Raw genomic sequence first — 23,748 nt, forward strand, 5'->3', positions numbered from 1 at the left:
CCCACCGATGCGGTCTCTCCACAGCTGCCTCTGCCACCAGCGTCTGCTCGTGCTCACGTGTATGATGACTCACCATGTGCGACCCCAACTAACTGAGGACGGGGACCCACCGAGGTGTATGTATCTGCGCTGGTGCATGGCTCGCTCAGACGCGAAGGTGCTCCCTCAGAGGCCGGCTGGTCCTCTGAGGAATCACCCTCCGCCGTCACGGCAGTCGCTGAAGGCCCTTGTAAGAGAACAGAAGGCAATATTAAGCATAATGACAGATGTTGAGGTGCTGAAGATGGCAAAGCATGTTAACATCATTTGCTATTGTGAGTGCTGAATGTTAAAGTTCTGTCACCAGCCGTTTGTCGGGTGGCAGTCTCGGCGTCCCCGACGGACAGGCATTCGAGGGTGCAGCTTAGTTCAAGAGCCTCCTGCTCCGCGTCTTTGAGGACGACCAGATGTTGCGGCCCCCCTCCGGTCTTCGCGCTGTCCCATGCATTCTGGGCTCTCTTCTCCTATAAGGGGAGAAAGTGGAGAAGCGTGAGTGAGGGATGGAGACGTGGCCAACCGCTGAATGCATTGGTTTGGGTGAGGCTGACCGTGAAAGAGATGCATCAGTGGGTGAGTATGAGACAGAGCCATGACATTGTATGAGGATTGGGTTGAGTGGTAGTGGTGGGATGAGTACTGGGGAAGTTAATAAGTGCAGGTAAGTTGAGAATGAGGTTTGAGTGGGTGTGAGGAGTGATGTGATAGAGTAGTGTTGGCAGTGCAGAAGGCGTTGTGGTGTGGGGGCGGTGATGTGGAAGACGGAGTGTAGGAGAATGAGTAAGTGTACTCACTTTGGCTGACCTAGTTAGGTCATTGAATCGCTTCCTGCATTGCATCCATGTGCGGGAGACGTTGCTGCTCCTCCTCCTCCTCCTCCTCCTCCTCACCCCATCCAGTCGGACCTTGAGTGAGGCATCGGTAAATCTGGGAGCAGCCTTTCCCCTGATCTGCTCCATTCTGTACTTTTGGTTGGTTGCTGCAGGAGCAGCTTTGGAGGGCTGCCCCTTTAAATAGGGTTCCTCCAGCTGACAGCCTGTGATGCAGGTGCGCAGTCCGCCCACTGCGCAGGTTGACGACAGGAAACCCGGAAGCCACGGTAATTGGCATCAATTTACCCGTGATCGCGTAAGGAACAGACAGATTTCACTGGGCGGGTTACCCACGCACCCAGTCGCACCCCCCCCCCCCCCCGCCCATCCCGGCTCCCTGGTAATATCGGGACCATAGAGTCAGTACACTTGGAAAAAGTACCTAACGGTGGCCAACACCCATGACCTATACTCTGGCATGACCAAAGCCTTTGGGAAAAAGTTTGGAAAAAAATAACTTGTTATTTTGTATTGTTAAAATATAGTGGAAGCTGCAGTGAATGGTAAACTAGCTGAAAAAGTATTTCCTAGAAAACTCTCTGGATAATGTTCGATGCTGGATTTGTCTCGGTTTGATCCCTGGAAGAGAGCAGTATGTGGTCTTAAATGCAGAACCTTACCTGATCTCATTATTGCTCCTTTGCATAGCGCCAAAAGTACTTCCAAGCTCTTTAGCATTTATGAAGCTGAATTGGAAACCAAAATCCAAATTTACCCTAATGCTAGCCCTTGTATTAGAGATTGTAAGGATCAGTAATATTTGGTTACATAGGAAAACACATATCAAACAATAGCAAAAATTCAATTGAATTCACTTAAAAATCAATTTTTAAAGCCTCAGTCACAGCATTTGTCGAAACAAGCCTTTGGTTTAGTGGTAGCATACCCGCCTCTGAGTTAGAGTACAGGGTTTGAACCCCGCTCCAGACAGTCCCTGGAGCTTTGGCTCTGAATTCTGGGTTGACATCCAACGCGATACTCGTGTCCAGTGGGTGTGGGTGGCCAACTCTCATCTTGTGGGTTGCGAGAGGCGAAAAACCCTCCCGCCATATAGGATTAACCACCCTACTGGCTGGTATAAAAAATGGTTACGGCCATGGAAGGAGCATTCACGTTGCAGTCTGTCAGACTGTGCATCAACCTGTGAATCCTTCCACTACTTCATATTATTCTCCAAGGGAAGAGCGTGAAGATACAAAATGACAGCATTTGTTGCCCCCACGCCCTAGCTCTGAACTCGCATCTTTCTCTAGTTTCTCTCCTACCTCCCCTCATGCCCTCTCTGAGCTCATCTTGACCATGAGACCCACCTCCCACTCCCTCGACCCTATTCCCACCAAGTACTTTTGGCACTACGCAAAGGTGTTAAAAAAGGAAAAAGCAGGAACTTAGTGTCACAAAACATATTTGAAAGTTCTTTATCTGAATGCACGTAGCATTCGTATCAAAATGGACAAGTTAACGGCACAAATAACTACGTATGGGTATGATCTTGTGGCCATTACAGAAACATGGCTGCAGGGTGACAACGACTGGGAATTAAATATGCCAGGGTATTTAACAATCAGGAAGGACAGGCAGGAAGGAAGGGGAGGTGGGGTGGCTATGTTAATAAAGGAAGGAATCACTGTAATACAGAGAAATGATATTGGGACAAAGCATCAGGACAATGAAAATGTTTGGGTAGAGATAAGGAATAATAAGGGGAAAAAAACACTAGTGGGCGTAGTATATAGGCCTCCTAATAGATGCAACTCTGCTGGAAGAAGTATTAATCAGGAAATAGTCGGGGCATGTAATAAGGGAACAGCCATAATTATGGGGGATTTTAACTATCATATTAACTGGACAAATCAAATTGGGCAGGGCAGCCTTGAGGAAGAGTTTATTGAGCGTATTAGGGATGGATTTCTTGAGCAGTATGTAACTGATCCTACAAGGGGGCAAGCAACCTTGGACCTGGTCCCGTGTAATGAGCCAGGATTAATTAATAATGTCCTAGTTAAGGATCCCCTTGGAATGAGTGACCATAACATGGTTATATTCCATATCCAATTAGAGGGTGAGAAGGTTGGTTCTCAAACAAGCGTACTGAGCTTGAATAAAGGAGACTATGATGTATGAGAGCGGAATTGATTAAAGTGGACTGGGAAAATAGATTAAAGGGTAAGACAGTACATGAGCAGTGGTGTTCATTTAAGGAGTTATTTTACAACTTTCAAAAAATATATATTCCACTGAGGAAAAAAGGGTGTAAAAGAAATGACAGCCATCCGTGGCTAAGTAAAGAAATTAAGGATAGTATCCGACTAAAAACAAGGATATATAAGGTAGCCAAACTTAGTGGGAGGATAGATGATTGGGAAGTCTTCAAAAGACAGCAAAAAGTAACTAAAGGATTGATTAAGAAAGGGAAGATAGATTATGAAAATAAATTAGCAAAAAATATAAAAACAGGTAGCAAGAGATTCTATAGTTATATAAAAAGAAAAAGGGTGGCTAAGGCAAGCATAGGTCCCTTAGAGGATGAGACCGGGAAATTAATGGTGGGAAACATGGAGATGGCAAAAATGCTGAACAAATATTTTGTTTCAGTCTTTACGGTAGAGGACACTAAGAATATCCCAACACTGGACAAACAGGGAGCTATAGGGGGGGAGGAGCTAAATACGATTAAAATCACTAAGGAATTGGTACTCAGTAAATTAATGGGACTCAAGGTGGATAAATCCCCTGGACCTGATGGCTTACATCCTAGGGTCTTGAGGGAAGTGGCAGTATGGATTGTGGATGCTTTGGTAATAATTTTCCAAAATTCTCTGGACTCGGCAAAGGTCCCGGCAGATTGGAAAACTGCTAATGTAACACCCTTATTTAGAAAGGGTAGTAGGCAGAAGGCCGGAAATTATAGACCAGTTAGCCTAACATCTGTGGTGGGTAAAATCTGAGTCTATTATTAAGGAGACAGTAGCGGAACATTTGGATAAACATAATTTAATAGGCCAAAGTCAGCATGGCTTTATGAAGGGGAAGTCATGTCTGACAAATTTGCTTGAGTTCTTTGAGGACATAACGTACAGGGTGGATAAAGGGGAACCAGTGGACGTAGTGTATTTAGACTTCCAGAAGGCATTCGACAAGGTGCCACATAAAAGATTATTGCTCAAGATAAAGAATCACTGGATTGGGGGTAATATTCTGGCATGGGTGGAGGATTGGTTATCTAACAGGAAGCAGAGAGTTGGGATAAACGGTTCATTCTCGGACTGGCAACCAGTAGCCAGTGGTGTTCCGCAGGGGTCGGTGCTGGGTCCCCAACTCTTTACAATCTATATCAACGATTTGGAGGAGGGTACCGAGTGTAACATATCAAAGTTTGCAGATGATACAAAGATGGGAGGGAAAGTAGAGAGTGAGGAGGACATATAAAACATACAAGGGGATATAGACAGGCTGGGTGAGTGGGCGGAGGTTTGGCAGATGCAATACAATATTGGAAAATGTGAGGTTATGCACTTTGGCAGGAAAAATCAGAGAGCAAGTTATTATCTTAATGGCGAGAAACTGGAAAGTACTGCAGTACAATGGGATCTGGGGGTCCTCGTGCGAGAAAATCAAAAAGTTAGTATGCAGGTGCAGCAGGTGATCAAGAAGGCCAACGGAATGTTGGCTTTTATTGCTAGGAGGATGGAATATAAAAACAGGGAGGTATTGCTGCAGTTATATAAGGTATTGGTGAGACCGCACCTGGAATACTGCATACAGTTTTGGTCTCCATACTTAAGAAAAGACATACTTGCTCTCGAGGCAGTACAAAGAAGGTTCACTCAGTTAATCCCGGGGATGAGGGGTGGACATATGAGGAGAGGTTGAGTAGATTGGGACTCTACTCATTGGAGTTCAGAAGAATGAAAGGCGATCTTATTGAAACATATAAGATTGTGAAGGGGCTTGATCGGGTGGATGCGGTGAGGATGTTCCCAAGGATGGGTGAAACTAGAACTAGGGGGCATAATCTTAGAATAAGGGGCTGCTCTTTCAAAACTGAGATGAGGAGAAACTTCTTCACTCTAGGGTAGTAGGTCTGTGGAATTTGCTGCCCCTGGAAGCTACATCATTAAATAAATTTAAAACAGAAATAGACAGTTTCCTAGAAGTAAAGGGAATTAGGGGTTATGGGGAGCGGGCAGGAAATTGGACATGAATTTAGATTTGAGGTTAGGATCAGATCAGCCATGATCTTATTAAATTGCGGAGCAGGCTCGAGGGGCCGATTGGCCTACTCCTGCTCCTATTTCTTATGTTCTTATGTTCTACCGAACTATCCTTCCTGGCCTCCATGTTAGCTGATATTGTAAATGGTTCCCTCTCCACAGGTACTCTCCTTAAATCATCACCTTCCTCCTCAAAAAACCCACCCTTGATCCCTCTGTCCTTGCAAATGACCGCCCCATCTCCAACCTCCCTATTCTCTCCAAAGTCGTTGAACGTGTTGTCACCTCCCAAACCATGCTCACCTTTCCTGCAACTCCATGTTTGAATCCCTCCAATCAGGTTTCCACCACTTCCACAGTACTGAAATGATCCTTGTCAAAGTCAGAAATGACATTCTATGTGATTGTGATCATGGTAAACGATCCCTTTCTCTTCCTTCTTGACCTGTCTACTGTCTTTGACACGGTTGACCACACCATCCTCCTCCAACGCCTCTCCTCCATCGTCCAGCTGTGTGGGACTGCCCTCGCCTGATTCCATTCTTATCTATCCAGTCGTAGCCAGAGAATCACCCGCAATTGCTTCTCTTCCCGCTCCCACACCGTTACCTCTGGACTCCCCCAAGGATCTAACCTTGGCGCCCTCCTATTTCTCATCTACAGGCTGCCCCTCAGTGACAACATCCAAAAACACAATGTCAGGTTCCACATGTAAGCTGACGACACCCAGCTCCATCTCACTACCACCTCCTCAACCCCTCTACTGTCTCTGATTTGTCACATTACTTGTCCGACATCCAGCACAGGATGAGCAAAAATTTCCTCCAACTAAATATTGGGAAGACCAAAGCCATTGTCTTCGGTCCCCGCCACAAACTCCGTTCCCTCGCCACCGACTCCATCTCTCTCCCTAACCACTGTCTGAGGCTGAACCAGACCATTTGCAACCATGGTGTCCTATTTGACCGAGGTGAGCTTCCAACCACATATCCACTCCATCACCAAGACCGCTTACTTCCACCTCCGTAACATTGTGCGTCTCCACCCCTGCCTCAGCTCATCTGATGCTGAAACCCTCATCCATGCCTTTGTTACCTCTAGACTTGACTATTCCAATGCTCTCCTGGATGGCCTCCGATCTTCCGCCCTCTAACTCGAGCTCATCCAAAATTCTGTTACCCATATCCTAACTCGTACCAAGTCCCGTTCATTCATCACCTCTGTGTTCGCTGACCTACATTGGCTCCCGGTCCGGGAATGCCTCGATTTTAAAATTCTCATCTTTGTTTTCAAATAACCTCTAGTGGGACTGTCAAATCACTAATGTCACAAAATTGTGATGGCAGTTTTGTGCTCCAGCCTGAAGTCCATGGAAAAGTGGATTGAGACTGCTTAAACTCATTTCACTTAGGACTTGGAACAGCTGTGAGACCGGAATAAAGAGGCTTTCATCCAATGGGGGTTAAATTGGATAACCCCAAAAACCGGGCACGGGAGCACAATCTGCTATTAACCCGCTCCCGGTGCTTCCTGCGCAGGCAGGACGAGGCTTTCATGAGGCCTGTGGACTTACCTTCAAGCAGCGTTGGAAATCAGCGTTGACATGAGGATTCAATGCAATTTGCACTTTCCACCAGCAGGGGGAGCCCCAATCTCTTAAAGGCAGACTGTCTCTTAAAATCTCTTAAAAGGTAGCCGGCACCTGTTATTTGCTAAAAATAACAGTCTGCTGTCTTCCCGGAGATCAGACATCATACATGTAAAACACAGATGCAGGTCCCATCCCTAAGTTTATAAATCATAGAATCATAGAAGGTTACAGCACGGAAGGAGGCCATTCGGCCCATTGAGTCCGCGCTGGCTCTATGCAAGAGCAATCCAGCTAGTCCCACTGCCCTGCCTTATCCCCGTAGCCCTGCACATTTTTTCATTTCAAGTACTTATTCAGTTCCCTTTTGAAGGCCATGATTGAATCTGCCTCCACCACTCCCTGGCAGATTCAATCATGGCCTTCAAAAGGGAACTGAATAAGTACTTGAAATGAAAAAATGTGCATGGCTACGGGGATAAGACAGGGCAGTGCATTCCAGATCCTAACCGCTCGCAGTGTAAAAAAGTTTTTCCTCATATCACCTTTGATTCCTTTGCCAATCACTTTAAAACTGGTGAGTTATGTTAAAACATTGAAAAAGGTTGCACACTACTAAATTCCACATCCTCCAATCTACATGCCAGACCTCACCAATCTGCTGATCTGAGTTTGTACACCAAGGTTCTCTGCTGATGCACTACAGGCCTTGGTGCAAGAGGTGGACTGAAGGTGGGACATCCTATATCCGCAGGGGGTTGGGGGGTGGGGAGGGGCGGCAAGAGGCCCTCCAGACATATGCCCAAGAGGCAGTGGGAGGCAGCGGGGGACGAAGTCAATACCAGGTGCACAGCACCATGAACATGGATGTAGTGCAGGAAGAAGTTCAATGCTTTGACACAAGTGGCCAAGGTGAGTGGGGTCAATTGTCAAGTGGCGTCTCCTACCAACTGCACCACTAGCCGCATCCACTGCTCCACGCACTACATCCCCCCATCGCCCCACCTACCAACAAACTCTTTCAAATCAGTACTCAACTCTTCCAGTCTGATGCTTCCTCTCACCCTCACACGTTACCACTGTTGCAAGCCACCCACCCACAACTCACAGGCTACACTCACTGGCAGCTATTCAACCATGACAGGCACATCACCCAGACACACATACCACATGCTTGCAGGAGAAGATGGCGCATATCAGGAGGCAGCAAGTGGCAGTGGCATTTAGCCCCTCGAGCCTGTTCCGCCATTCAATGAGATCATGGTGGACCTGTGATCTAACTCCATGTGTCCGCCTTAGCCCCATATCCCTTAATGCCTTTGGTTCACAAAAATCTATCAATCTCAGATTTAGAATTCACAATTGAGCTAGCATCAACTGGCATTTGCAGAAGAGTGTTCCAAACTTCTACCACCCTTTGCGTGTAGCAACGTTTCCTAACTTCACTCCTGCACGTCCTGGCTCTAAATTTTAGGCTATGTCCCCTAGTCCTAGTATTCAAGTATAGGAGACCTCCAAAAACAGTTACAAATATATCAGCAGCCAGAAGCAATAATCCAGCAACTAACCTGTAAATTCTGTTTGGTCCCTTTAAATAGCGCTAGTTGGGGTCCTCCAGGCCCTCTAAGACATGTTCAGATGGTCATGGTTACAACTGTGCGTTGTGTTGAGTGTTAAGACCCAAAATGGTGTCTATCACAATCAGTGTGCAACGCTGATTTAAAGTATCAATTACATGCTTCACATGTTCGGTATTTGCGCATGCGCTCATACCTATACCAAGATGGCGTCCGGCACATGTCACGCTGGGAACATGCGCGCGCAGCCAAAACACCACCACAGCACTTCGGGAGGCCGTGTAGCACCAAAACGAGCGCTAGTCGGCCAAATTTCTAGCCCAATGTGTTTGAGCTAGATTTGAGCAAGGTGAGGTGTCCTAACCCACCAGACCACCAAAGTCCTTCACTTCATTAACACCCAGTTAATAAATAAATTACTTTGACAACTTTACCCTCTACAGTCTGTTTTTGATCAGAATTGCATGTTTCTCATCTCATTCTTGAGAGTTATTTAGTTCTTGCAAACTGAAGATAGCACCAACTAATATGATATTTTGTCAGCCTGTTTTAATGTTTCGATGCAGCTATGGCAATTCATCAAACACATTTTCCAGCAGCTCTGGGAGTGTATGTCCTCTGAACTGTTTTATGATCTTCTATCTGGCTTTCATTGGAATATTACCAAGAATGCTAGAATCATATTTTATGACCACACCCAAACATTGTGGGCTATGATATTACCGTGGGCAGGCAGCAAAGGATTATTGCTGGTGGAAAATATTTATCTGGTTTGAATATGTAAATTTTCACCAGCAATAATCAGCTGTTTTAACACCGAGAAAGAAGGGATACTAGTGGCAAAAAGAGCAGAAAAGGACATCCTGGCCAAAATATGCAACACAGGTCCAAAGTAATTTAAATAATATTATTAACACCACCCACCCAGCCCCAACATCTTATAAAACCTGCCTATTAAAGGATACAATTCCAGTCATCCCTGTGACAAAAGGAAGATTGCAGGGTAATTTTTATTTGTTTTTTCTCACTACCCAATCCCAGAAGGTGCAAAATCAGGCCTGACCCAATAATTCATTTCCCCATTAGCTCATTTCATGCACAAGGGCGGAAAGCAGTAAGCATTTGTCCAAGTCCCCCAGGGAACATGATTTTATCTAGAAGTCACTAGTGGCAAGTAAAATATTTGAAAATTATTGTGGTAAAAAAGTGCCTCATCTTTTGCAGTTCTCTATTGGACAAAGTCCCAAGAAATATCTTATGAAAGATATTAAACCTCTAAGTACCATTGAAATTTTGGAAATAGTATGATTTTTAAAAATGTAAACATGTTTTTAATCTATTGAAACTAGACTCCATAGACCGAATTTTCCTCCACTATCTCACCCAAAATCAGATGGGATAGCGACAGAAATTGTGGAAAGATGGGGCAGGGAGGCCTACCACCAATCCCACCCTGACCTTGATTTGCCTCCCCCTGCTGGAACTGTCATTAGCTGCCCTTACCCTACTTGCTGCGTGTAAATGTTGTCCTCCCGTAACATTTCCATCCTGCCCACCCCTGTTACCACCACTCGAAAGGACTGCCTAGTGGAAGGAAGTGGTAGGCCCGGGCTAATTGTGATATTGTCCCCAAAGTGCAGCAATGGAGAGACACGAACTGGTAGAGGTCTCCTCTCCCTCCAATCTTGCTCATACTCACTTATTTGTCTAGGTCTCGGAATCTGCTATGGCTGTAGCATCACTGGTAGTCGCTGGTGGGCTCTCTCGATATCAGGAATCGTGCCTGGAGCCTGTCGTGCATGAGTAATGATGTCCGACCCAGGAAAGTAGAGTGTTCAGGCAAAAGTCACGCTCCGCCTGAAAACCGTCGTGAAAAGGGACATCCAGCTCCATGGGCACGATTTTAAAAGAAATCTGTGGGTGCGTTGGGGGCATGCGTTGACGGCAATTAAAGCTGGCGGGACAATATTTAAAGCAGCAATTCAACTATTTAAAGTAGTTAAAAAATCCATAAATGCAATTAACTATGAAGGCAAGCGATTTCAATGCTGCCTCAATGTGTTTTCCATGTTGTGTGAAAAACAGCATGGAAAAGTTGGCCAATTGCAGCCGGCAGCCATTTGGACATTTAAATCCCTGTTTGACAGATGGGGATAAAAGGTTAGTTATTGCAACAGGACACTCAGTTCTCTCAGACAAACTTTTGGCTGGGAGATCTTTGTGCTTAGACTGAAAATTTTTGGTTTACACTCAGAATTTTTTTTTTTGCACATATTTACCAACTTTTCGGACCCCCTCAAACTGACACCATCAGGTTGGGGGGCACGGTGGCTGCATTCAACAGTACATCTGAGGACGGGGAACATCACCCTCCTCGCCAGGCACAGCGTGCATTTCCGCCACTTGTAGCTCCACAACACAGTGCTGCACCACAGTCACGTGCACAAGAGCACAGAGGGGAACAACAAAGGAACAGACGTTACTGGAGGCACTACCTTCGTCAAAGGGTCTACAGGTCGAGGCTGAGCTGCCTGGGCCTCTGAGGAGCAGTGCATACGGAGGCTGAGAGTGAGTCGCCATGTGGTTACAGACAACTGCAGCCTCCTTCATGCCGAACTGCTCCAGACTGAGCCTGGAGGTATCTCATTACCAGTCGCTGTTAAAGTGACCACTGCCCTCAACTTCTTCGCCTCCGGATCATTCCAGGGTGCCACCGGTGACATCACTGGGATCTCAGTCGTCTGCCCGCAAGTGCAGAAGACAGGTCACCGACGGTTTGTTTCGCAGGGCCTCGCATTACGTCAACTTCAGCCTGACGGAGAGGGCAGTGGAATTCCACTCTGTGGCTGGCTTCCCACAGCTACAGGATGCAATCGATTGCATGCATGTAGCAATCCGAGCACCTCCACATGAGCCAGGACTGTTCATCAACAGAAAGGGATATCACTCAACGCTCAGCTCGTTTGTGACCACCGCAAAAGATTTCTTCACATGTCTGTGAGATTCCCTGGCAGCTGCCATGATTCGTTCATTCTAAGGGAATCCAACATCCCGGACCTCTTCCACGCACCAAACACCCTTAAGGGCTGGCTCCTAGGGGACAAGGAATGCCCCCTGCACAGGTGGCTGATGACACCTCTGAGGAACCCCATCAGCGAGCGAGCAACAGCGTTGCTATAACGACAGCCACATCGCCACCAGGTCTGCAATTGAACATGCAATAGGATTGCTGAAAATGCGATTTCAGTGCCTTGATCGTCTGAGGGAGCGCTTCAATACGCACCAGTGAGAGTGCGTCGTGCCCTGCACAACATGATGCCACAGAGAGGGATACCGGTTGATGAGGCCCCATGCCCTCATCCAGCATCCACATCTGCCATGAATATTGAGAAGGAGCAGCAGGAGAAGAAGGAGGAGGACGAATCCAGGCAGAGCAGTGGCTCACCTGGCTGCTTGTGAGGCCAGGTAGTCACTCATATGTGAATGGTTCTCATAAAATCAGAAAGTGAGAATAGTCCAGTCATCACACCACCTGGAAAGACCAGCGTCAACATCAGCCCTCCCCCACCCCTGCAAAAAATGGTCTTGCAACTACACATACACCCACTGTAAAGTCACCCGCTGGGCAGCATCAAGTGTTGCCTTTCATGATGAATCACATGAAACTGCGCTATCGCAAAAGCCAGTCAAGAATGGGCAAGACGTTGCAGTAGTGGTGAGAATGATCACATTTAATGTGACTTTAACAAAAAACAAATATAAATGAAAAACATGACAGTCTGTCAGACACGCTTGCGCATAACCTTCATGATCACAAATCCTTAGCCTTTCTCTTCCTACTACTTACATATGTACATATGAATTAAGAGCAGGAGTAGGCCATTCGGCTCCTCGAGCCTGTTCAGCCATGATCTTATCAAATGGCAGATCTGATTGTGACCTCAATCCTACTTTCCCATCTACCTACTATAACCTTTGACTCCCTTGTTAATCAAGAATCTATCTAACTCAGCCTTAAAAATATTCAATGACCCTGCCTCCACCGCTCTCTGGGGAAGGGAGTTCCACAGACTCATGACCCTCAGGAGGAAAAATTTCTCCTCGTCTCCATCTTAAATGGGAGACCCCTTATTTTTAAACTGTGGCCCCTAGTTCTAGTCTCTCCCACAAGGGGAAACATCCTCTCAGCATCTACCCCTTCAAGTCCCCTCAGGATCTTATATGTTTCAATAAGATCACCTCTCATTCTTCTAAACTCCAGTGTATACAGGCCCAATTTGTCCAACCTTTCCTCATAAGATAACTCCCTCATCCCAGGAATCAGTCGAGTGAACCTTCTCTGAACCACCTCCATAGCAATTATGTCCTTTCTTAAATAAGGAGACCAAAACTGCACACAGTACTTCTACGTGGTGCATACCCTGTGGTAGTGGCAGGTTGCTCATGTCGATGCACAGACTGCTTAGATGCTTTCGGCCTACACTCTCTGGGTTTTGGAGCCTGTCACGGCCCTGCCAAAGACTACTCCACCTGCACCGGTGCAGGGGCAGACTCGGCCACTTGGAGAGGAGGTAGCATTGCGGGTACTGGTTGAGAGGGGGGCAATGGATGAGATGTTGGAGCGCTTTGAGTGGCGTCCCCAATTACATGTCCCCTTCCACCATCATCTCTCTCCCGGACCAAGCCTACATCACTCCTACCACCCTGCTGGAGAACAGTTTGGAGGGCATGTATGATGCCTTGGAAGCCCAGCTGTAAAGTTTCTGTCTGCTTGTTTAGGGCGACAGAATGTTGTTCATTGTGAGCCCGAATGGCCGTTGTCAGGGTCTGAATGGACTCATTTGTGAGGCGTGCTTGAATAAAGGCTAGTCTTCTCTCCATCACAGACATTCCCGCACTTACCCGTGACACTCTCAGACAGTTCCTCACATCCCTGTGACAACATTCCATTAATGCAGGAGTTGGTCTCCTCCATCCTCTGCGCTATTGTGGAGAGTGTGCGTGGCACCTGAACCAGTACCTCGCAAATGTGCTGCTGCCCCTTGATCATTCTCCTTTTAAAGGATGGCCCCCGGAGTTCAGCATCTGCCTCCAGCTGAGCAGAGCCTGGACAGGAGTGTGTCCACCAACGCAGACTCTCAACAGCTGCCCCTCCCACCAGTGCCTGCTCATGCTCACTTGTGTGTGGTGACTCACCAGGTGCTAACCCAAGTAACTGAGTACTAGGACTCACCGAGGTGTGGGTATCTGCGCTGGTGGATGGCTCAATAAGATGTGATGGTGCGCCCTCAAAGGCCGGGATCTCCTCTGAGGAATCGCCCTCTGCCGTCACTGCGGTCATTGAAAGGCCTGTAAGAGAACAGAAGGCAATATTAAGCATCATCACAGATGTGTCATGTTGCGATGAGCATACTGAGGTGTTCAACATGGCAAGCACTGTTAACATCAATTCATGTTGTGTGTGGTGAATGTTAAAGTTGTGTCACTAGACGTTTGTGGGGTGCTAGTCTCGGCGTCACCGATGGACAGGAACTCGCAGGTGCGGCTGATCTCCAGGGCCTCCTCCTCCGCCTCTGTGAGGACCACTATTTGTGGTGGCCCCCCTCCAGTCCTCACCCGCTCGCATGCATCTTGCGCTCTCTTCTCCAATAAGGAGAGAAAGTACAGATGTGTGGATCATGCCTGTCCTCCAAACTGTTCTCCAGCAGGGTGGTAGGAGCATGGATTTGTTAAGAGAAGTAGTGTCTGACTAACTTGATTGAATTTTTTGAGGAGGTAACACGGAGGGTCGTTGAGGGTAGTGCATTTGATGTAGTCTACATGGATTTTTGCAAGGCTTTTGACAAGGTCCCACATGGTAGACTGGTCAAAAAAGTACAAGTCCATGGGATCCAAGGAAGAGTGGCAAGTTGGATCCAAAGGGTAATGGTCGACAGGGAGCACACAATAAATGGGAGGACACTGAAAGGTGCAGAAGAAGTGAGGGACCTTGGAGTGCATGTCCACAGTTTCCTGAAGGTAGCAGGACAGGTAGATAAGGTGGTTAAGAAGGCATATGGAATACTTTCCTTTATTAGCCGATGCATAGAATATAAGAGCAGGGAGGTTATGCTAGAACTGTATAAAACACTGGTTAGGCCACAGCTTGTGTACTGTGTACAGTTCTGGTCACCACATTTCAGAAAGAATGTAATTGCACTAGAGAGGATGCAGAGGAGATTTATGAGGATATTGCCAGGACTGGAGAATTTTAGCTATGGAGAAAGATTGGATAGGCTGGGGTTGTTCTCTTTGGAACAGAGGAGGCTGAGGGGTGATTTAATTGAGGTGTACAAATTTTGAGGGGCCTAGATAGATTGGACAGGAAGGACCTATTTCCCTTAGCAGAGAGGTCAATAACTAGGGGGCATAGATTGGTAAAAGGATTAGAGGGGAGCTGAGGAAATTTTTTTTCACCCAGAGGGTGATAGGTGTCTGGAACTCACTGCCTGAAAGGGTGGTAGAGGCAGAAACCCTCAACTCATTTAAATAGTACCTGGATGTGCACCTGAAGTGCCGTGACCTACAAAACTACGGACCAAGTACTGGAAAGTAGGATTAGGCTGGGTGGTTCATTTTCAGCCAGCACGGACACGATGGGCTGAATAGCCTCCTTCTCTGCGGTAAATTTTCTATGAATCTCTGTGAGCGAGTTAGTGAGGGTGAAGTGGTCAGCCGATGAATGTATTGCTTTGGGTCAGGCTGACCGTGAAAGAGATGCATCAGAGGGTATCAGACAGAGGCATCACACTGGATCAGGATTGGGTTGAGTGGTCGTGGTGGGATCAGAAATGGGGAGGTGAGGATGTGCTCAGGAATGACAGGTAAGTTGAGGATGAGCCTTAATTGGGTGTGAGGAGTGATGTGATGGAGTAGTCTTGACAGTGCAGAATGAGTTGGGGTGGGGGGGGGGTGGCGGTGATGTGCATAACAGAATGCAGGAGAGTCGGTAAATGTACTCACTTTTGCTGACCTAGTTAGGTCATTGAAATGCTTCCTGTGCTGGACCCAAGTGTGGGATATGTTGCTCTTGCTCGTGACCTCCTCTGCCACCTCGAGCCAGGCCCTCTTGGTAGCAGAGGCAGGGTGCTTCCTCCTGTCGAACGGGTACAATAGTTCCCTCCTCCTCCTCCTCCTCCTCCTCCTCACCCCGGCCAGCAGCACTCAAGTGAGGCATCATTGAATTTTTTTTTATTATTCATTCATGGGATGTGGGCATCACTGGCAAGGCCTACGTTTATTGCCCATCCCTAATTGCCCTTGAGAAGGTGTTGATGAGATGCCTTCTTGAACCGCTGCAGGCCGTGTGGTGAAGATCCTTCCACAGTGCTGTTAGGAAGGGAGTTCCAGGATTTTGATCCAGCGACGATGAAGGAACAGCGATATATTTCCAAGTCGGGATGGTGTGAAACTTGGAGGGGAACGTGCAGGTGGTGTTGTTCCCATGTGCCTGCTGCTCTTGTCCTTCTAGGTGGTAGAGGTCGAGTGTTTGGGAGGTGCTGTCGAAGATGCCTTGGCGAGTTGCTGCAGTGCATCCTGTAGATGGTACATACTGCAGCCACTGTGCGCCGGTGGTGAAGGGAGTGAATGTTTAGGGTGGTGGATGGGGTGCGAATCAAGCAGGTTGCTTTGCCTTGGATAGTGTCGAGCTTTGAGTGTTGTTGGAGCTGCACTCATCCAGGCAAGTGGAGAGTATTCCATCACATTCCTGGCTTGTGCCTTTGTAGATGATGGAAAGGTTTTTGGGAGTCAGGAGGTGAGTCACTCACCACAGAATACCCAGCCTCTGACCTGCTCTTGTAGCCACAGTATTTATGTGGCTGGTCCAGTTAAGTTTCTGGTCAACGGTGACCCCCAGGATGTTGATGGTGGGGGATTCGGTAACGGTAATGCCGTTGAATGTCAAGGGGAGGTGGTTAGACTCGCTCTTATTGGAGATGGTCATTGCTTGGCACTTGTCTGGTGCGAATGTTACTTGCCACTTATCAGCCCAAGCCTGGATGTTGTCCAGGTCTTGCTGCATGCGGGCACAGACTGCTTCATTATTTGAGGGGTTGCGAATGGAACTGAACACTGTGCAATCATCAGGGAACATCCCCATTTCTGACCTTATGATGGAGGGAAGGTCATTGATGAAGCAGCTGAAGATGGTTGGGCCTAGGACACTACCCTGAGGAACTCCTGCAGCAATGGCCTGGGGCTGAGATAGTTGGCCTCGGACAATCACTACCATCTTCCTATGTGCTAGGTATGACTCCAGCCACTGGAGAGTTTTCCCCCTGATTCCCACTGACTTCAACTGGAGCAGCTCTGTGCAGCAAAATCCATCAGAGCAAAGGCCCTTTAAATCTAGACACTGCAGCTGACAGCCTGTCATGCGCGTGCGCAGTCCACCCGCTGCGCAGCTCTCGGATGGCAAACCCGGAAACAAGATTAATGGCCACCAATTAAGTCGTGATTACATGGTAAGTTTTTATTATTTGTGTTTGCTGTGCGCCCATTGCCCCTCCCCACTGCCATCCAGCCGCCTTATTAAAATCGTGCCCCATATCTTTTAATAAGAAGTGTTTGGCAGTTTCATAAAATAGTTTACTAAATATTGCAAAATGGTGATGTATTTTGATGAAAATACATTACTGCATCATGAAAGCATAACTGCATTGCATGTGATGTAATTGTGATGAAAATGGCATACAGCTGATCTGGTCATTCTCCTTCACTAGCAAGAAAGTCAGTGGCCCTGAAATTCTGCAAAGATTCTCCTGCTCTCCTGCTGTAAGAAAGAACTTGCATTTATCTAGTGCCTTTCACAATGTCAGGACGTCCCAAAGCGCTTTACAACCAATGAAGTTTTTTTTTGAAACATAATCACTGTTCTAATATGGGAAACGTAGCTTCAATGGGAGATCAGTGGAACTCCAACAGAAATGCCAGAAATTGCCACTTTCAGATGTTTACACTGTTTCCTTGGGGGTTCTACCAATTTCCCACTAAAGTTATAGTGGGGGATCAGGAGAATCCCTGCGGAATTTCCAGGCCAGTACCCTTTTAAGGAGAAAAAAAATCTTGCATTTACACAGTACCACATAATGTCTCTCAATTGTCTAAAAGCGCATTACATTTAATGAATTTAAAGTGCAAATGTTAGGCAAATGCAGCAAATACTTTGCACACATCAAGATCCCACAAATCGCAATGAAGTAAATATCCAGTTAATCCTTTTTCAAAAATGACGTTGATTGAGGGAGGAAATCTAACCAAGACACTGGGCGAAGTCCCTGCTCTTTTTCAAATAGTGCAAGAACATAAATAGTGGGTAAATTCGCCGCCTAGTACAATGGGATCTTCCACCTCCACTTGAACCACTACATTGGTTTAACACCTCACCTGAAGGACAGCACCGTACTCCTTCAGTGCTCTAGTCCTGGACTGAAGCTTAAATCCATAGATTAAAGAGTTTGGAGTTTAAAAAGGAAATATCACTATTAGAACCTCATTTACCAATCAAACTGTATGCTACATGCATGACCTTGCCACACCTTTATGCAATTGTCAAGCTGTTGTGACACAATGTTAAAAGAACATAAATAGTGGTTAAAGGCACCACCTGGTATGATACTGAGCTATACAGACCAAGAACAAACCAGGTTCTTCTTTAATCCCTGGGCAGTGAATTTACCCACAAAAATGTTTGCCACATTTGCCTAACATAAGTCATTGCACTTCAAAGTAATTCACAGCACAGGTCTGTGTTGAATTAACTCTCAGTCAGCATTGTGGTTAAAGTACTCTAATTGGCTTTAGTGGCCTCAGACCAGGGTGGAGGAAAATAGGCAAAGACTCCTACTCCTGATTGCTATCCAGTGACCAGCTGCTGGGAAATGTGTACATGTGGGGACAATGGATAAGATTGGGCTTGGTTCTAATTCCCCCGTCCATCAAATAACCTACAACAATAGCGTTCAGACTCTGTCCATGAAGAATGACCACATAGATAAACTTTCACTGAGCTGTGGCACCATTTGAAAGATCCCAGCATGAATCAGCACCTTCAGGAATGCAGGAAAGAAAACTGGAAAACAAAAGGCTGTAAAATGTTATGAAATAATGCCACTTGCACTCATATGTTAAAAGTCCAAGTTCAGAAGTCTGCCAGTAGTTCTAACTTAAGGCCTGGAAAATAACAGCTTTTTTCCTAATTAAATTTTGTCCCTTTGCTCTTAGCCAGCATAGTATAGTGCAGTCGGAAGTAAACATCTAAATAATGCAAAACAAGGTATTTTTAGATACAATACAATAACAGGTGCTTACAACCAACACAGAATGTATCCTTCATCAATGATAAAAACACAGCAGATTTAACCTCTTAAGACAAAGGGTGATAAAACATTCATTAGATCGTAGTTATATATGGTTCTAAATTAAGACTAGGTGAGCAAAGAACCAAATTAAAATCCAAACTGTATGCACCACTTGGCTCAGCTGCATAAGGTTTTGTTGTTTCACCTTAGTAAGATGAGACAAAGACTTCAAGGGAAAAAGAACAAAAATTCACAAGGAAAATTGAATTACAACCACACCAAATCCATAATCTAATGGAAGTAATGAACTCAAGCATGTTTTTATCATTTAGTTTCGACTATGACAAAAGAATTACCAGTGGGCTACAACGCACAATGAAATGTACATTTGTGAATTATGAAATAATAAACAATTTCTTAAATGCAATTAATGGGGAGAGACTATCTGATTATAGATCTTAATCAGATTAATAAAGTGGAGCAGGAGTGTGTCTAATGAAGTGGAGCAAATACATTACTAAAAAAGTAAGGGAACACTTGGGAAATAGAACCACAATATAATAAGATTCAGCATCAGAATCGAGCAGGGAAAAGAAAAGTCGAGTACAAGGATAGTTGATTTAGAAAAAAGCAAATTGTAATAAGATAAAAAGGACTTTGCCTTGTTTAAATGGAGGGAAAAATTGGCAAATAGAACCATAAATCATCAATTAAAATATTTAACAGGGAGATGGAAACAGTATAAATTAAATAGATTTCAGTGAGGGAAAAAAGGGATGTGCATGGAAGACTGGGATTCCATGGATGAATGGGCAAATTTTAAACTAAAAAAAAATGAATGCAGATAATAAAAAAGCAAGATAAATATAAGGAAAATAAACAGGAAAGCTATAAAAGGGGATATTAGAGCAGCGAAGAGGGAGAAAGACTTTCTAGCAGTAATCAGAGGAAAATCAAGATAGAGATGGGAGTAAGGCCACTAAGATGTGAAGGAGGTAAACTTGTAGTGAAGATTGAAGGAATGGCAGAGGTACTAAATAAGTACTTTGCCTCAATTTTCAGAGAAGATGAATATTTAGATTATAGAACCACCTGAGATAGTTGTAGTACAGTTAGTGGAGGTTATTATTCAAAGAGAAACTGTAATAAAGAAGATGCATAAATTATGGTAGACAAATCAGAGGGGCTCAATGGCTTGCGTCATAAGAGTTTGAGCAGGTTAGTAAAATGTATTTACACAAAGCATGGTTAGAATATGGAATTTTCTGCCACAAACCAATTTTGAGCAGAGGTCATAAGTATTTTTTTAAAAGAGAATCAGGAAAACAATATTAAAAGTTATGGGGGCAAGCAGGAGAGTGGAATTAGACCAGTCAGCTCATGTGGAAAAAAGCACCAGCATACATTTGAGGGCTGAATGGACTGTTTCAAGCTGTAACCATCAATGAACCCATAATTGCTGAATGGGTAATTGCACTGTGCTGTTAGTACTGAACTATATTGATTAGAATGTTACAGGTCTGATTCTTGATCTAAATTCTACATTTGGGGATCTCTGCCAGGGCAATACTGACATTACAATTGGCTTCAGTGCTAAAAGAGAGGGAAAATCAGGCTGCTAACTATCCAGTGACCCTTGCTGGAAGATGTAGTTTATCAGGTGAGGAAAGATTGAGATGTGGCTCTAATACAGCTGGTGTTATAGTTAGGGCGAGGGGGAATTCCTATTCTGTGGTAGGGGCACTGTTGTTAGTGACTCAGAAGTGGCCCAGGCAAATGATATCAGCAGTTGTCATGGGGGGTTGTGGTTGTTTTCCCTTCATTTACTTCTAACTAAGCCATACTGTGAAAGGGAGTGGAGTGGCACAGCACTCCATTAAATGTAAAACACGAACAGCAAACTCCAACAAGTCCTGAAGCAGCAATAGCATTTTTTATTCAAAATTAAAAACGTATGTTGATAATACAAGTCTGTCCCTTAAGCCTGATCAAGCCTAAACAGCAGCTCAGGAATCAGTAACCGCAGATGTTTATGGGAGCATTATGCTCCTGATCTGCATATGGAGCTATTAGAAGAAATCTAGGTGCAAAGCCCACTAAGACTCGTATGGATGCACTTTGCAATGCTATGCCCTCTTCAGGCACAGTCAGGTACAAACACCGGAAAAGTCCTAGACCAGAAATTTCCTTGGAGCTGATCCTGCTCCACTATCATAACTTTGCCAGAAATACGGCAAAAACCCCGTTTACATAAGTAAATGTGGTTTCTGCCAGTGAAATGATGGTGGCAGAGTGGGAACAGCTCTGAGGAAATTCCTGGCTATAGAGGAAGTTCAAGTGCAGTACTATTTAGGAGCAGAATGAGAGCAAAAGATTAGCGCTAACTGTCCCTCTACATTGGACCTGTTTTTAGGGCACTACTTAGCAGCAGGCAGAGGAAAATCAGCTCTCCAATTTCTATGGCACAAAATTTTTGACAATTCCTAATTCAAGCCATGCTGGGTTCTCTCTCAGAAGCATTGTTTTTGCCAATAGTGAAATGGAAAAATTGAATTTAGCCAAGGTTTTACTTTAACTTTGAGCTGAAGGAAAAATCAGTGATTCAAGACATTTGTCTCAGATTTGGTCAAGATCTGAAGGAAGCCATTCATTCATTGGTGCTTTAGTTAAGGAGATAGCCGCTGTGCAAATTAAATGTAGCTAATCTGAGAAAGGTAACCAATGAAATACAGCAAGGTGATCAACCTTATTTCTCTAAAATAAATGGAATAATTCTCAGTTAGCTTAAATTAGAGACCAATTCCTGAAATTATGAAATGTGCATTCTTTCCTATTTCTAATTATTAATTATTCCAAAATATTCACACAAAATATTACTATACTTTAATGCTCTTCTGCTTAAAATTATTGAAAATGACCATCAAAATACCCGTGAATGATTTCCAAGACCCTGTTGTTTCTTGTTATAATTCTCTGAAGACTAAATAATTAATATGTAATTCATTTACATAATGTTGGAAAACTTGGGAAATATATTAGGCTCTGTGCATATTATGGAAAACTGAGAAGCCACGTTGGGACATTTATTAATGTGGGGCTAGCTAGTTGGGATGATGCCAAAGCTCTCATACAAATGTCTGGTTATTGTGAAGTTACCTTTCCATGCTGCTTTCTTTCCTGTTAATTATTGAGACTATGCTAATTTTGCTAATGTTTATGTTGAGTTACATTGGTTGATGCGTAATTTATTCAGTTTTCTGAGACTAAAGATTAAGGACTGTGGGTTTGTCAGTGTCTACTGCTTCAAAATTCAAGTTGAGTTAATTTTATTAGATATATTCAACTATATACAGGTTTTGGAAGACACATGCTGTTAAGTGCAGCACAATTTTTTTTTTTAAAAACACTGCATTTGAATATAAATTCCCTTGGTCATGCAGATTTTCAATTTTGTACTCCTTGGAATGATACATATCAGTACTAAACATAGAACATTTTTTTCTTGGGTTACTGAATGCCTTCATCAAGCATTCTCAGATCAGATCTAACACAACCTGACGTCAAACGCAGTTTCCTCTACTCTGTCCCAACAATGTTCTTGTTAAAGTGAATATTTTGAACCACTGCAAGTGGTCTTATCTATGCAGTTACACAAAATATAATTGTAGCCAAACGAATGTGAGGCCACTTACACAAGTCAGTCTTGCACTGCTTTGTTTTCATTCCTAATATTAGGAAAATGCTGAAAGTACAATCCAATCTTTTATCAATATTATTCACCAGTGTTCAGATGCTAGTAAGAAGAGTTTTGTGCATATGTTCAAATATGCATGTACAGTGATTTTGACTGATTATTGAGTGGTTCAGAGCCAGCAATATAGGTCAACATGCTACCTCTCAAAGTATTCTTAAACAATAACTGCTGTATAACTACAATGTTCATCTCAAACGGAGAACTGCATCCCCCGCTGTTCTAGTTCGAATTTTTCCACTTTGCACACTAGGAGGCTGATTTTTGTCTTCTTACCGCCCCATTTGTCAGTACGAACGGGGCAGTAGCAGGATGAAAAATCATTTTTAAAAATTTTGCCGACTTACATCTTGCTGCAACTTTTGGATGGGCCTCAATTTAGGTAGTCCCGCTCGAAACATTTAATGTATTAAAATGAGGATCCGGTGACATTGTTAGGACTCATTTGTGTGTCAAGCAATGCTGTCATCGGTGCTTCCTCTGCCCACCCACATACCATCCGTAGGATAGGTCAAGAGGCGTCCATTTACAGATCATAAGTTACAGATGGGTAAAGCCGGAAGCAGCTCTGACAGTGACTTTTTCTTCATTATTATTGGGGCTTTTAAGCTGGTGTGCTCTTCACATTTCCTTGCCACTTCAATCTGCTGCTCCGTTGACCTCCCTCCCGATCTTTTCAGCCCTCCCCTTTAAGGTGCTGCTGCAGATCAACTTCAGTCCCTACCCTACCAGATGTTCCATCCTCCTAAATGGTCAGCTGCCTATATGCATCGTTCTACATTATTTGGGAAACCTCCATCCATACAGCCCAGCCTGTAACCTCCATTCCTGTGATTCTGGATTACTGCTGGTCCCCTGCCCCTTTCACTACACCATCGGAAGCTGATCATTCAACCATTATGCCCCTGTCCTATGGAATTAATTTTCCTTTTGCACTCTCTCTCAGCTTTTAAATGCCTGCTAAAAATCTATCCTTTGATCATGTCTTCAGTCTCCTCTTCTCCCCTCACTGCCAAATTCCTTCAATTCCTGCGTGGAGTCCACCTCTGCCCTTGCAAAGTGCCCTGAGTCATTCTTCTAGATAAAGAGTGCTTATAAATGCCAAGTTGTTAAGTTGCTGAATATGCACAGTATGATATTGAAATACACAGCTTTCACACTGATTTATTTCATTTTCTATTCTATGATTGCTTATATTGCAGCTTTAACTTCAGATATTTTGGGTGTTTTAGGTATTTGATATTGATAATGGTATGGGGTTATATATTATCAGAATTAGGTAGTTTGTTTTGGGAACTCAGTTGCATGGAGTTAACTAAGACAAGTAATCAACATGACCAGGATTTTGCTATGACTTTATTGAAATGAAA

General features: G+C 44.6%; 1 protein-coding gene across 1 annotated transcript in view; it reads right to left on the reverse strand.

Annotated features, from left to right (window-relative positions):
• The window catches only part of ablim2 (actin binding LIM protein family, member 2), a 378,415-nt gene that overhangs the window by 279,024 nt on the left and 75,643 nt on the right, over positions 1-23,748 (reverse strand). The gene's annotated exons all lie outside the window — the stretch shown is intronic.

This window comes from Heptranchias perlo, chromosome 1 (assembly GCF_035084215.1).
Source record: "Heptranchias perlo isolate sHepPer1 chromosome 1, sHepPer1.hap1, whole genome shotgun sequence".
NCBI lineage: Eukaryota > Metazoa > Chordata > Chondrichthyes > Hexanchiformes > Hexanchidae > Heptranchias > Heptranchias perlo.